This window comes from Leopardus geoffroyi, chromosome X (assembly GCF_018350155.1).
Source record: "Leopardus geoffroyi isolate Oge1 chromosome X, O.geoffroyi_Oge1_pat1.0, whole genome shotgun sequence".
Taxonomy (NCBI): Eukaryota; Metazoa; Chordata; class Mammalia; order Carnivora; family Felidae; genus Leopardus; species Leopardus geoffroyi.
This window is the reverse complement of record NC_059343.1, coordinates 34620132-34634386: the sequence shown is the minus strand read 5'-3', so window position 1 is coordinate 34634386 and position 14255 is coordinate 34620132. Positions and strand designations below refer to the sequence as shown.

Here is a 14255-nt window from a genome sequence, read left to right as displayed (position 1 = left end):
GTAGGATGTGCCAGGTGACAAGACTGTGGGAAATTTCACATGGAAATAACTCTCCCCATTTCACACACTGAGATGCCAGATCTCAGGGGCACCAAGGGGCTGGGTCACGCAGCATGGCCAGTATCTGTGGGTGCTTCAGCCCCGGAGGACCCCTTTACTATCGTCCACACTCTGCAGCCTTTCTTTCTTCCTGCAGTGAGTTTTAGCAGCCACCAGGGATTTTGTGGGACACTCTAACCAGGAATCTCAGTAACACAGAACTCAAGAGGATACGAGTGAGGCCGAGTTGAGTGTGTGTGTGTGTGTGTTGGGTGGGTGGGGACTTCATGAGAAAGGCCATCTAGGAAGTAGGCCAAGGCAGAACCCTAGGAGGTAGTCAAGGGCCACAGCAAATTACATCGGGTGGACAGCTCTTCCCTGGCCAAGATCTGTGTGCACGTGAAAGCCGTGAGCTCGGGAAGTTTCCTTCCCTGACCCAATGTTTCCTATCTTCCCACTCTTTCATTCCATTTATGTAATTCTCCTGTGTCCGCTGGACCTCCAGGCTCCGCCTCTTCTCCCATCCCTTGGCCACCAGGCCAATACCCTCCTGTCTTCCCTCTCAGATTGGCTTTGGGTTGCACTGGCGATCGTAAGCTTTGTGGCCTTCTCAGCATCCTCAGCACCCTCCCCTATGGTCTTCCCACCCGAGCACCTGGGTCAATCCAAATTCCTAATTCCTCTTCCCTGGTACCAGTCACCCTGTTGGGGAAAATCTCACAGCTGTGTCCAAGAAGGAGATTACGAGTTGGTTTTATTCTACCTCCATGGAGTGACCCACAAGGGGCAGCCTAACTCTTATCTGGCCTACGATTTCCCATGCCCCTCCCCACCGCCACACTGCCCTGCCCCCACCCCCTCCATTCCCTAGGTCAGCAGCTTCCTTTCCTTCCCTCCTCAAGCTCACAACCCGCCCCCCTCCAGCTCCCTCAGTCTTGTCAAGTGCCCTAACAATTCTAATGCAACACCAAAACAGAGGCAAGTTGAGGCACCAAGTCTCTAGATTCCATCCCCCTTGCCTTCAAACTTTACCTTTTCCCGGCTTTCGTCTCTGAAGTACCCTGTTTTCTCCCCAGGAATAACTCCTTCCTCCTTGTGGAGAACAGAGCCCTCCCGCCCCCCACCATGCCGCCCCAGTCCTGATACTTAGCCATGTGTAGCTATCACGAAGTCAGCGATTCACTCTGTGCCAGCCACCATCCCAATATTTTATCTTCTTTAATATTTATAACAGCTTGAAAAGGTTTGCTCTATTATTAGTTTTAAAGGTGGGGGAATTCGGGTGAAAAGAGGAATGTGATTTACTCGAGGCCACCCGGTCATGACTGACCAAGCAGGAATCTGAACCCCGGGCGATCTGCCTCCGGGGCCCAAGGCCTGAGCCACAGCGAGGCGCGCTGTCTCTCCTGGTTTTCTCAGGGAACTTGTTCCATCAATTATTTTTCTTCTCTAATCTCTTCAGTCTCTCCCTGTCTACAGATTGAAGGTCCCCCTCTTCCTAAAATAAACGTTTGCCTCCAACTCTTCCTCCTCAAGGCTCCTGTGTCCTCCCGATGCCAAACTACCTAGACAAACACGTGACATGCTCTCTCTACTTCCTGATCACTCTATACTCTGTACCCATATCAGCCTGACTTCTTCCCCCGCCTCACCCTGAAACCTGAAGACCCTGTGGCAGATCGTATTTTCCAAGATGGCCACAACAAGACCTTTCATCCCACCCGCCCTTCTTATAATGTCCCACTGACACTCCTTTTACCAAAGAGGTGGGGTTGGCGTTCCCTCTCCTTGCATCTGAGCTGGCCTGTGACTGTGGCAGAAGCGACGGTATATGACCCTCGAGACCGGGTTACAAAAGGCAATACGGCTTCCACCTGATTCTCTGGAGATGCTCACTCTTGGAATCCAGCTACCACGCTGCGAGAAAGCCCAGAAGCCACGTGGGGAGGCCGCATGCAGGTGCCCTGGCTGCCAGTTTACCTAAGGCCTCCGCCAGCAGCCAGCGTCAACCACGAGACATGTGATGGACGAACTGTCCAGATGATTCCAGCCTCTAGCCTGAGAGACTTCCCGGCGAGGCCGGGAACAGAGACGGCCAATCTCTGCTGAGCCCTGTTCTAAGCAGTGAGGGATGATGAAATGACTGTTGTTGTTTTAAAGCACTACGTTTTGGCTAATTTGTTATGCAACGATGGTAACTGGGTTAGGCCCCAACGATTACCAAGCTGAACGGTATCTTCACATAGTCATCCCTCCGGACTTCTCTTTAGCATCTGACCTGGGCTTTTTCCTTTCTCCAGCATTCTATGTGGTCCTTCTGCTCTTTCTGCATAGGCCTAACGCCCACAGCCACACCCATGACCTGAAGGGCACGTCCTCTGAACTCTGGACTGAAAACCCACATGCCTCCAGTACTCCCGATCCATCTGGATGCTGCTCAGGCAAGACGCGGGTGATGACTTCTCTCCTCTGGCTGCGCCACCTGGTTCCTCCTGCTCAGCTCCCCAACTCAGCAAGTGATGTCACCACCAGCTCTGTAGCCCCCGGTAGAAATCTCAGTTCCACTAATGCAAATGACTCACCCCCCCCCCCAAATTGTTTTCAAATTTTGTCATCTCTACTCCCACAGCCGGATCCCCGTCCTCTCTTTTCCAGAGTAATGCAATTATCTTCTAACTGGTGTTTCTGCCTCTAGTCTCTTCCCTCCATCTCAGTTTAATGACTGTCACCAGAGATTACTCTGAAGCACAAATCATGGTCCTGGCACATTGATGACCCCGGCTTTTTGGCATGAAGTTCAACCTCCATGACATGGGATGCAAAGTCTTTCTCAAAACCGGTCCCAGGTAGCCTATCCGATCTCATCTCTTACCAGCCTTTTCTCCATTCCCATCATCTTAACCTCAGCTGCTTACAGCCACTCCCCAAACTTGAGCGCATTCTTCAGACCCTGTAAGCCATTGTGTAGAGCGTTCCCTCTACCTGGAGCGACTGGTGAGATTCCAGGTGTCTTCTAGACCCAACCCAAATGCCCTCTCTTCTGAGAAGCTGTCTCGATGCTTCCAGGCAGCGTTAGCCACTAATTCTTTCTGCTCTTGCCCCCCAGTAAAGTGTTTATCAAAGGCGATTATTTTCATACACTGAACCGTGAATGTCTGAAGGACGTAAACTGGAACTCACTCTCCACTGTATCGGTCAACAAATGTTGAACGAATAAAGAACCAGATGCATAGACAAATGGATAGATAGATGGATGCTGGGAGGGTGGTGTGTGGGTGGACGGATGGGTGAGCAGAGAGGTGATGGGTAGGATAGAAAAGTAGGTGAGAGACGGGTGGGTTGGTGAGTGAACAGCTAGGTGGATGGTGACTAGAAGGAGGGGTGGGTGGGCAGATAGTGGGCATGTGATTGGATAGATGGTGAGCACATGTATGGACACGAAATGGGAAGCAAATGCGTTGGGAGAGTGGATGAACAGGCAGGCGGGGGGGGGGGGGTAAGCACTGGATCGGGCATGGCTGTAGGGCAGTGGATGGATGAAAGATGAGTGGTGAGGTGGGCAAGTGTGTGGGCGGAGAGTGGAATTTGGGGCTGTTATCAAGAAAACTCTTGGAAAGAAGACAGTGAAAAGCCTTTAGAGCTATGTGCCCCGAGGCCATGTGGTTGGGGGTGGGTTCAATGTCAAGTCAAGCCCCAACTTGCCAACCTAACCCCTACATTTGGGGATCTTGGGGCAGGGACCCGTGCTGGCCAAGTCTTTCTTCCGGAGTCTAACACAGGTTCTGCCTTGTCCACATAGGCTTTATTAATAGTGGTCTAAAGAACCCAATTCATCCCAGACGATGTCCTTCCTCCAGCAACTGGAAACATAGGGCTTAAAGAAGTATCCTTCATTTGGCTCAGGGGAGGAGTCTGGCCCGTCTTCGGTCCTGTCCAGCCCATTACTGCCTTGCTCTCTCTTTCTCAACATGGACCAAGGGTTCTCCCTTAACTTCTCTGGGCACAACCTTCATCATCCGTAAAATGAACCTTGGACTGATTCAGTTCTATCAGCCTGACATTTCTTGACTCCAAGATCCTAAAGAGGTAAATAATGGGAATAAGCCAACTACTTTCAGTATTTCCATAATCCGAATGGAGAACCACACGTTTATCTCTGAGAAGGCCCTCAGGCAACAAACAGGTCAGATCCCTTTGCTTTGGGCTAGGATTATATCCACTCTGGCAGAAACAGCGGCCAACTTCAGATGGTGCTGACCAGAAGCCCTGTTTTATCATTTAATTGTTCTTTGTTGGATAAAAATGGGGAAATGAGTGAACTATTACGTAATAGTGGTAGCTTGGCCGCAAAAGCTTTTCAAACATGGCGACCATCGGGGTAACGTCTATCTCTTCATGCTCCTTAAATTCAAGGTAATTGCCAGCTTGCTCCTCCCACCCCCTGCTCTTCCCCCAGCCTCATTCTGGCTTGTCCCCAGTATCCACACCTGCTTTTGGTCCACATGGTTCTTGGAAGCCCTTGTGGTCTCCTCCCATTGGAATAGTGGCTGAGCTCTCCTTACCTATCCTCCACAGCCCCCCTAGCTGAGAGACTCTGTGCCTTGTCCCGTGCCTTTGCTCCCCTCTGACCAGGTTCCCTCCCCCCCCCCCTGCCCCCGCCACTGCCAGCCTTCCCCGAAGAGGAGGGATCCAGACGGTGATCCACAGGATGGGTGGGCTCTAAGTTGCCTTCTGGAAACCTCCCATGGCATTGTGAGAGGGATCCCCGTGGCCTGAACACGGAGCTCCTGTAGCCACAGAATGCTGAATCACAGGGGATACCCCGAATGTAAAAACTGTGGTTTAGGCCCTTGCCCCTCCAAGCATGGTCTGCGGGCCAGAAGTGTCAGGGTCACCTGGGAGCTGGTTACGAAGGCTGCATCTGAGGCCTCCCCCGACAAACCTCCTGAACCGGAATCTGCATTTTAACAAGATCCCCGGGGGGAAGCACGTGCACGGCAAAATCTGTGAAGCCCCGGGCTTGATGACAAACACTCAGTGGGATTTAGGCACTAAGTCAAAATCCTCAGAAGCCCCAAAATGTTTTGTCATCCTCTTACGACAAAAGTCACCCGTATCCCATGGAAGAGCTGTCCCCACAAGTCTCTCCACTGTAAAAATACAATTAAAACAGGACAGTCAGACAGCACTTGGCAGGGGGAAGGAGGGATAGAGTGAGGCGATGAAGTACATCCCCGGGGGGAATGAGCCGTCCCTATCCGGGAAACGGGGCGGGGGGGGGCGGGGAATGAATGTAACTGCCAGTCACAGACCGAATTGTGAAGTTTGTTTATTTATTTTGAGAGAGGGAGAGAGAGAGAGCAAGCAGGGGAGGGGCAGAGGGAGAGGGAGAGAGAGAGAATCCCAAGCGGGCTCCCCACTGTCAGCACAGAGCCCGATGTGGGGCTCGAACCCAAGAACTGTGAGATCATGATCCGGGCCGAAACCAAGAGTCGGACGCTCAACCGACCGAGCCACTCGGGTGTCCCCACTTCCCAAATTCTTATGTTGGGTCCCAACTCCCAGGACCTCAGAATGTGACTGGAGTCAGAGATGGGGCCTTTAAAGAGGTGATTAAGTCAAAATGAGGTGGTTAGGGTGGGCCCTAACCCTATAGGACTGGGGTCTTCGCGAGAAGAGGAAATGTGGACACACAGAGAGACCCCAGGGGCGCGTGCACACAGAGGGAAGCCCATGGGAGGACACAGCGAGAAGGTGGCTGTCTGCAGGCCAAGGAGAGAAGCCTCGGGAGAAATCTACCCTGACAACAGCTTGATCTTGGACTTCCAACCTCCAGAACTGCGAGAAAATAAGTGTTGCCTCAGCCCCCGCCAGTCTGTGGCATTTTACTGTGGCAGCCTGAGGAGACAAAGACACCACCTTTGCCTATTTGGCTGTTTTACACAGAGGTAGCTGAGGAAGGGTGTCATCTGGGATAGTGAGCCCCCCCACTCTCCCGCCTCCACACACAGAGCCCGCTTCTCCTCGCGAATGTTAAGAAGAAACGTAGGCTTGGCTCAAGTCAGAATAGAAGCCGGCCACCCTCAACGCTTCCTCTCAAACTCTTACCCCACAAAATTACCCACCTCTATTGCCGATTACATGGGTCCTTCCAGTGGGGAGAGGGCTAAGTGCTTTTTTTTTTTTTTTAAAGTTTATTTATTTCTTTGGGGAGGAGAGAGAGAGAGCGCAAGTGGGGGAGGGGCAGAGAGAAAGAGGGAGAGAGAGAGAATCCCAAGCAGGCTCCGCACTGTCAGTGCAGAGCCTGACGTGGGGCTCGAACTCACAAACCAAACTCACGCACTGTGAGATCATGACCTGAGCCAAAGTTGGACCCTTAAGGGACTGAGCCACCCAGGCGCCCCTAAGTGCCTTCTAACAAAAATAACTAACACTTTCACAGCATCTACTTTGTTCCAGGCACTGTTCTAAAATTTTTTTTCAATGTTTATTTTTGAGAGAGAAGAGAGAGCAAGCAGGGGAGGGGCAGAGAGAGAGGGCGACACAGAATCCGAAGCAGGCTCCAGGATCTGAGCTCTCAGCACAGAGCCCGACACGGGGTTTGAACCCACGAACCGTGAGCTCATGACCTGAGCCAAAGTCCAATGCCTAACCAACTGAGCCACCCAGGCTCCACCCTGTTCCAGGCACTGTTCTAAAACCTCATGCATATTAGGCCACCAGTTTGGAAAGTATGTACTTATCCTGTGGCGCAGAAATTGCCATGCAACGCCCCACCTCCCCGCCTTCCAAAATGAAGGATTTCTCCCTCCCTCATTGGTGGGAGGGCTGTCTTCAGATGGGCCCAGGCTATGAGTCTCTACAGGAGTGCCTCAGTTAAAGGGAGTCCGGAGCCCTCATCTGATGACCGATCAATGCAGGGGTGTAAAGGCCAGACCCCTGCACCCCAAATCTGGCCCATCCCAGTTCCAGGGCTGGGGTGAAGGTGAGGTGGGCTGAGGCCTTTGATGACATTCCATCACATCCTGACTTCTCCCTCGGCCCACCCTGCTTCCTTCCCTTCCCTTCCACACATTTCCATCCCAAGAGTACACCCTAAAGTAACCTTCCTGCGTGCTCCTCTCCACCTCGGTGTCGGCTTCCCGGGAAACTGAGCCTTCAACACCTCGCTTGTACAAACCAAGGCACCGAGGTCCGGAGGAGTTCTGCAATTGTCCTAAAGCCACAGCATTAGCAGGTGACAAAACTGGGAAAGTAGCTGAGGCCGACTGGCTCCAGAATCCACGCTTTTAACTACTTCTCCCATCTGATGGAGAGCTGAGTGCCAACACTTTCTGTGGTGGAATGTGACCTAGAGAAGGTGGCGATCTGGACTGTCTCCTGCTTCCCTGCGAGTCTATTAGAAGGCAAGCAAAATGGATTTCCTCAGGGGTCCACCAGGGCTCCGTTTTAAGAGGCAGCCCGAGGGACCACGTACGGAGGCTCTCCCAACACCTGCAAGCCCGAGTGGCTCTTTCCAGGCCAGCAGCCGTGAAGGCAGCCTCCCCTCCCCTGACCCGGCCCTCCCTGCTGCTGTGTGGCTCGTGTAGAAACACGGTGTAATTGCTTGCCTTGTAGAAGCGAACTGAATCAGCGCCCCTCTGCTGACGGCGTTAGTGACAAGTGATCGCATCAGGACACTGGAACAGCAGCCAGGACCTGGGCGCCTGTGTTGTTTACTGGTCCATCATGTATGATTTCAGAGTTTAATTTTATCTTCGCAAACTTACAGGTGCAAAATGCAGGATAAAGTTCTTTAAGGGGCCCCTGTGAGAAACCAGGCTGCACCTGCCCTCCCTCCCTCCCCCACAAAGCTCTCAGGGTGGCTCACTCAAATTAAATCATTATTGAGGAGGAATAATCCTGGTAGGTTCAGAAAATCAGTTTTAAATTCAGCCTGCTAGCAAAATGCTGAATGTATTTACTTTCTAGATTTCATTTCTCCATCCATATTAAAGCTCCGTGGCATTATCAATTATGGGTTTATTGCAAAGCACAATAGGATTCAATCTGGAGGAGTGCCTCCGGGTATGTCTTAGGAGGACGATAAAGCTAATAGTAATGGGTCTACAACTTCTAAGGCTAATTTTCACAGTTACAAATTTCGTAAATAAATAGAAGGCATGTCAGTTTCCAGTCACCCAGCTTGAGGCCTCTTACACTGATAAAACAGGACCTTCCATCGCTTCCATCAGGGGGCTCCTGTTTGACTCTTGGTGGGCTAGCCTAAAGTTTCCCTGATCCCCCGAGGAAGGGAAACGATGAGCAGTTCAGAAGGAGCCCTTCGGCCGCCTCTGCTGCTCCTCCAACCCGGTCGGGAGCTGGTTTGGCCGAAAAGGGACACAAAAGCATAGGCAGAACCCCGGAATCTGGGAGGCCACCATAGGGCTTCGGCCCAGAATCCGGCCAAACTCTGTGACTGGGCTGGACGGGCTGTCATCCATCAGTGTCACGGTGTTTAAATCAGGCTTCAGTGCTCCGTGGGGATGGAGCTGTGTTTGATACAGGCTAGGGCCTCTGTTGTCCTTCCAGAAAGAGCAGACAGCAGAGAGAAGGAGGTGGTGGTATAAGGGGGGCTATTTCTAGGCTCCCGGCTATTTTCAGCCAGGTTCCTCTTCTACGGGGAGGATGGGCCCTAGCCGCTGCCTCTGTGATGCCGGCGCTCACACCCCTCTCACCTGGCCTGCCGTGTGGTGTCAGACACACCGGTCCCCAGAGTCACATCCTCTGGCTAGCCTCAGCTAGTGGCCGTCGGTTTCCTGTGAGCTCAGACTCATGTCCCCGCGGCAGCATCCCGCTCAGGTATGGACTTCTCGTCTTTCCACTTTCTACCCAGGGCTTCTCTGACGCTGTAGCAGCCCTCTTGGGCAGTGCACAAGTACTGTTCAAGGTTAACACCCAAAGAGGCAATCTCCAGCCAATGGAGGGACGGAAGCCAGGGATAAATGTGCCTGCCTCCCTTCTCTCGGGTGGACGAGTCCAAAAGCATGGCACATACCTCTCGGGGTGGCCCAGCAGGGGCGAACCCTGCTTGCCTGTGGCAGTGACCTTAGCACACGTTTTCTCTCCTTTCTTGCCTCCCTCTCCCTGATCCCTCTTTCCTGATTCTTGGGGTCACCTCTCAAATGAAAGCCCTGCACCCAAGTCTCAGTCTCAGGTTCTGCCTCCAGAAGAAGCAGCCTAAAACAGATGGGGATCATAGGATCTGCTCCTTTGAGCAGGATAAAGGCAGGCATCTTCCAACAGCTCCTGTAAGCGTGCACGCAGGCAACTTAGTGAGGGAGAAAAAGTCTTCTCCCCTCCCCCGTTCACGTGGAAGCTCCGTCAGGGGACTTATTTGTCACCTGGGAAGGCAGGGAGAGAGGAGAGCCAAGAGATGTAAGATTATTAATGTGGGGAAGGGGTGGCAGGGAACAGGGCAAAAGAGGCCCTGGGGACTCAACGGGAGTGACAAGAGCAAGGGCAGGCGGCAGGGGGTGTGTGCGCCTGCGTAGAGGCAGCTGAACAGCTCCCAGGCAGCATAAAGGTGCAGCCTTAGGTGACGAAGGGCTTGGATCCCAGGCCAGCCTGGATCCCAGGCTTGGGACTCAGTGACAGCCACTTCGCCCGAGACTCAGCTCTGACCAGACACGGCTTCTGTCCTCAACAGTGACCCGCAGATGCCAATACGGCCCATGACACGGCGCACTTAGAGCCGTCCCACATGCGGCAGATAAACAGCAAAGACCAGCCAATAGATGTCTCAGAAGCCTTAACAAATCCAACTGGGTTCTGCAAATAACACCTATTAGTAATGGCTGACATGTCTTAGGAGTTTACTATGTGTCAGGAACAGTTCTAAATTATCTGCCATGTGTTAGCTATTTAATCTCCATGACAACCTTTAGAGGTAGGCACTATTATTATCCCCTATCTACAGATGAGGAAACTGAGGTAGAGAGCGGTGGAGTAACTTGTTCAAAGTCACGCAGCTAGTCAGGTCCAAGGTGTTTGGTGCTGGAGAGACACAGATGTCACGTGGGACAAATTTCTGGCATTCAAGGACGTTAACATTGACTGGGGGAGACAGACATTTACCCAAATAACAAACTATGAAGCAAAATGAAATAAGCCCCTCAATAGCCTCCAGGGTACCAGCCTGTTAAACGGTCTCTGATTCTATGGCTTACATCTCAACTGTCGCTTTTCCAGGAGCAGGTGCTCTGAAGTTTTGGGGTGGATGTGCTCAGGGTCCCAGGAGTGGATGGGGTCAGGCTGACGTGTTAATTCAGACGAAATCATGCCTCTTCCTTGCCGCTGGGAACAGGGCCGGGATCCTCGTCGAGGGTTTCCTGTTGAATCATCCCCACTGGTTCAGGTTACTTTCCTACACACCTTCTTTCATTCAATCATTCGGTAACTGCCTGTTGAGCCCTTCCAGCGTCTCTGTGCAGATCCGCGGCCCCCTTGTTTTAGGTAGCATAAATGCTCTACTCGGACCCATTAGACAGACCCCCTGTGCCCGTACCCTGCTGAGTAGCCTGCTGAATCTGCAAGGGGTTGTACGGTTGGAGCTGCAGTGGCTCTCATAGGCTATGCACAGAGTAAGTGAAGGAAGCCCACTGAAGGGACAGGGCACCTGGGCGAGACTCACAAAGAGAGCCCAACAGGAAAGAGACCATGTGGCTCCCAAGAGACTAGGACCCTCAGTTCCTGAGTGTCCATCCCTGGTCCCAGTTTATAGCAGACTTGCTGTTCTCCCTTTCCTGCTGTTGGGATTTTGTAAGGTTTGTGTATTCCTTATTCCTGAAGCTAGCTTGAGTGGGTTTCTCTTCCTTACAGACAGAAGAAGCTTTCATTATTATTTACTTTTTAGCTGAAATAGAATTAACTGTCATATTACGGTATACTAACCAGTAATAAGAATTAAAGAAGGCAGTGGTGGAATGTGTGTAGTAAGTATGTGGATAAAATGTTGTGTCCTAAAATATAGGGAGAGCGGATGCAGACTTACAAAGCTGACATCTAGATTCCATGATACGCTGGGTCAAAGGGGATTAATGAAAAACTTTCACACAAGGAAATACTAACTGTAAATCAATGCCTCGGAAACCATGAGCTTCTCAGGTACGTAGAACTTATTCATTCAGACATTTAAAAAAAAAAAAGCATCGGGGTGCCTGGGTGGCTCAGTCGGTTAAGTGTCCGACTTCGGCTCAGGTCACGATCTCAAGGTTTGTGAGTTCGAGCCCCGCATCGGACTCTGTGCTCACAGCTCGAAGCCTGGAGCCTGCTTCGGATTCTGTGTCTCCCTCTCTCTCTGCCCCTCCCCTGCTCATGCTCTGGCTCTCTCTGTCTCAAAAATAAATAAAACATTAAAAAATATTTTTAAAAAAAGCATTTATCAAGCACCTACTTATGTGCTAGGAACTTTGTTAGATTTGAGGAATGTGGAATTGAATCTGTCATCGATGATGCCCTCAAAGTGCTTAGTCTACATGTGGAGAGGATGAATTAGGCAGACAGTAATAATAATACCTAGAAAGTTGGCAAAGCGTAGTAACAAAACACGACAAAAATTAGTGCAGACTGGAAATGAAGGAAGTAAAACTCCCAAGGTGCCAGGATCAAATGCAAATATGAGCCAGCATAGTAAGGCCATGAACTGATGCTGTGGCATCCGGGGGGGGCGGGTTTCTATCAGAAAGAATATAGACTTGAGCAGCCAGGGCTTAGAGCTTGAATATGGGTGTGGAATCAGAAAATATGGTGGTGGGCCCTCATAAAATAGGAGACCTGAAAGTAAGATCTTTGCATAGAGCTGATACCTTATGGGGATGAAAAGGGCACTGGACAACTTTGCTATGCATTCAGGACAGTGGCAAGAATCTTCTTTTCCCAGAGCTCTAGGTAGTAAATAAAAAGTTCGTGAGGAGAATCCCAAGCCTTAGAGAGTCTGCATTTACCCCATATGTATGCGATAGGAATTCCTCAAGCCAGAAGATTACATAAAATCTGGCCCTAGAAAGCAAAGGCAAAACATGTCGGTAGCAGGTGCTGCCACATTACAGAGTGAAAAAGATTCCCATCCAACCTCCTACAAAAGCCTGCTAGAGATGACGTCACAATAAAACACGTCACCAACCATCTGAGGGCACGATTCACCATGCAGAAGAGTCAGCAGAAAAACAAATAAGCAAATGAAAATATAAGCATCCCAAGAACTTGGGGTAATAGAACAACTGAGGGAGACTGTAAAGTAAATACGTTTAAAATGATGAAATCAATAAAGGACGTACAAGTCATAAAGAAAGGACATGACGTTCTGTAAAAAAATAATGCGGACATATTAAAAAAAAAAGAAGCAAATATAATGTCAGGAAATGAAAAACAAAGATGAAATTAAAATTCGATGGATGAGTGAAACAGAATAAGACACAAAGCTGGAGGGAATTTCTGAACTTCAAGATAGAGCTAAAGAAATCACGTACAGTGTACAGCGAGATAAAGTGATAGGAAAAGTAAAAGAATGGCTAGAGAACATTAGGGCTATAATGAGAAGGTTCAACATAGAGCTAATAAAGTCCCCAGGAATCGAGACTAGAGAATGCAGGACTCTGGCTAAATTAGAAACACTCACGGCAGAGAGAACTTTTCAGAATTGATGACATGAACAAATCCTCCGATTTGAAAGCACAGTGAGTCCTCGGGCAAATGGATATTAATCCACAATTAGGTACCTCATAATAAATAACAAAGACAAAAGAGGAAATTTCAAAAATGGCACAAGAGAAAAAGAAAATTATTTACAAGGAGCAACCGCTGAAAGACAGCAGCAGATTTTGTGGCTAAAGAACACAGGGAAAAATAACTGGCACTTCAAAGATTCTATACCCACCTAAACTATCATTCAAGAGCGAGGATGACAGTGATCAAACCAAACTAAACATCACCAACAGTGGGGCCACATGTGCCTCTCGATATGATACAACATCAAATAGGCCATGTTGTTTATAAAGTAATTGTCAAACGTGTAAAATGAAAATAAAGGGACAGGGGGACTCCCGTGCATTAAAAGGGATTTAGGAGACATAATAAATATAGCATGTGGTCCTCGGGTTGAGTTCTGAATTGAACAGACCAGCTGTCAAAGACGACTTCTGAAAGAAGGGGAGCAGTCTGAATATGGACTGAATATTCGAGACTACCGGGGAAGGACTGTTAATTTCGTTCAGTTTGTACAGTAGTGGTGTTATGTTTATGTTGAAACAGTCTCTTTTACAGATGTGCACCGATGTACTCAGGATTGTGTATTAGTCACAATCAAGTGGCATCATAGAGGAAAAATTTAATAAAGGGACTCTTTACAAAGGTGTGGCCAGGATGTGGGGAAACCAACAAGGTATGCTGAAGCACCTGGAGCTCTAGGAGTTCTGAATCATGGGCCTTTAGGGAAACGGGGGAGCCGTTCCCGGGCCCTGGAGGAAGAGTTGTGGCCGTAGCTTTAGAAGGCTTCCTGGCAGAAGCTGTAGACTTCAGTGGAGGAACACAATACTTACCAACTCTTGGTCCACCTTCTAATCTGTGGGATCCTCACTACTGACCAAACCCAACCAAGAGCCAGGGGGCAAAAGGCAATGCAGTCTTAGAGCTCAGCTTCTCAAGAGCACAGCAGGAGAGAGAAAAGAATAGGGGAAATAAAAAGGTGAAAGTGACAGGGCGCCTGGGTGGCTCAAGCGGTTAAGCGTCCGACTTCAGCTCAGGTCATGATCTCATGATTTGTGAGTTCGAGCCCCGCATCTGGCTCTGTGCTGACAGCTTGGAGCCTGGAGTTTGTTTCGGATTCTGTGTCTCCCTCTCTCTCTCTGCTCCTCCCCCACTCGTGTTGTCTCCCTTTCTCTCTCAAAAATAAATAAACATTAAAAAAAAAACGGTAAAAGTGAGGATGCCTATAATCTATTTTTAAGGAAAAAAAACCCCAGATGAAATAAATATGGTGTATGTTAACAATGGTTAAATCCAGAAGAAGAATGTGTGTGTTTGCTATACTCTTTTTCCTATTTCCTGTATATTTGAAATTTCTCATAAAAAGAAGTGAGGGTGAAATAAATTAGACAGGTTAAAACAAAGTCTGGGAGAGTTTACGCTTATAATCTTAACTGGAAGAATCACTAAAGGATTTACTTCAGGAGTGTAAC

General features: G+C 49.7%; 1 long non-coding RNA gene across 1 annotated transcript; it reads left to right on the top strand.

Annotated features, from left to right (window-relative positions):
• The first annotated feature begins 80 nt into the window (after positions 1 to 80).
• On the top strand, positions 81 to 3273 carry LOC123594587. The gene is made up of 2 exons (XR_006710791.1): positions 81 to 195; positions 2374 to 3273. It is a non-coding gene; the product is annotated as an uncharacterized LOC123594587 (long non-coding RNA).
• The last annotated feature ends 10982 nt before the right edge of the window (positions 3274 to 14255 follow it).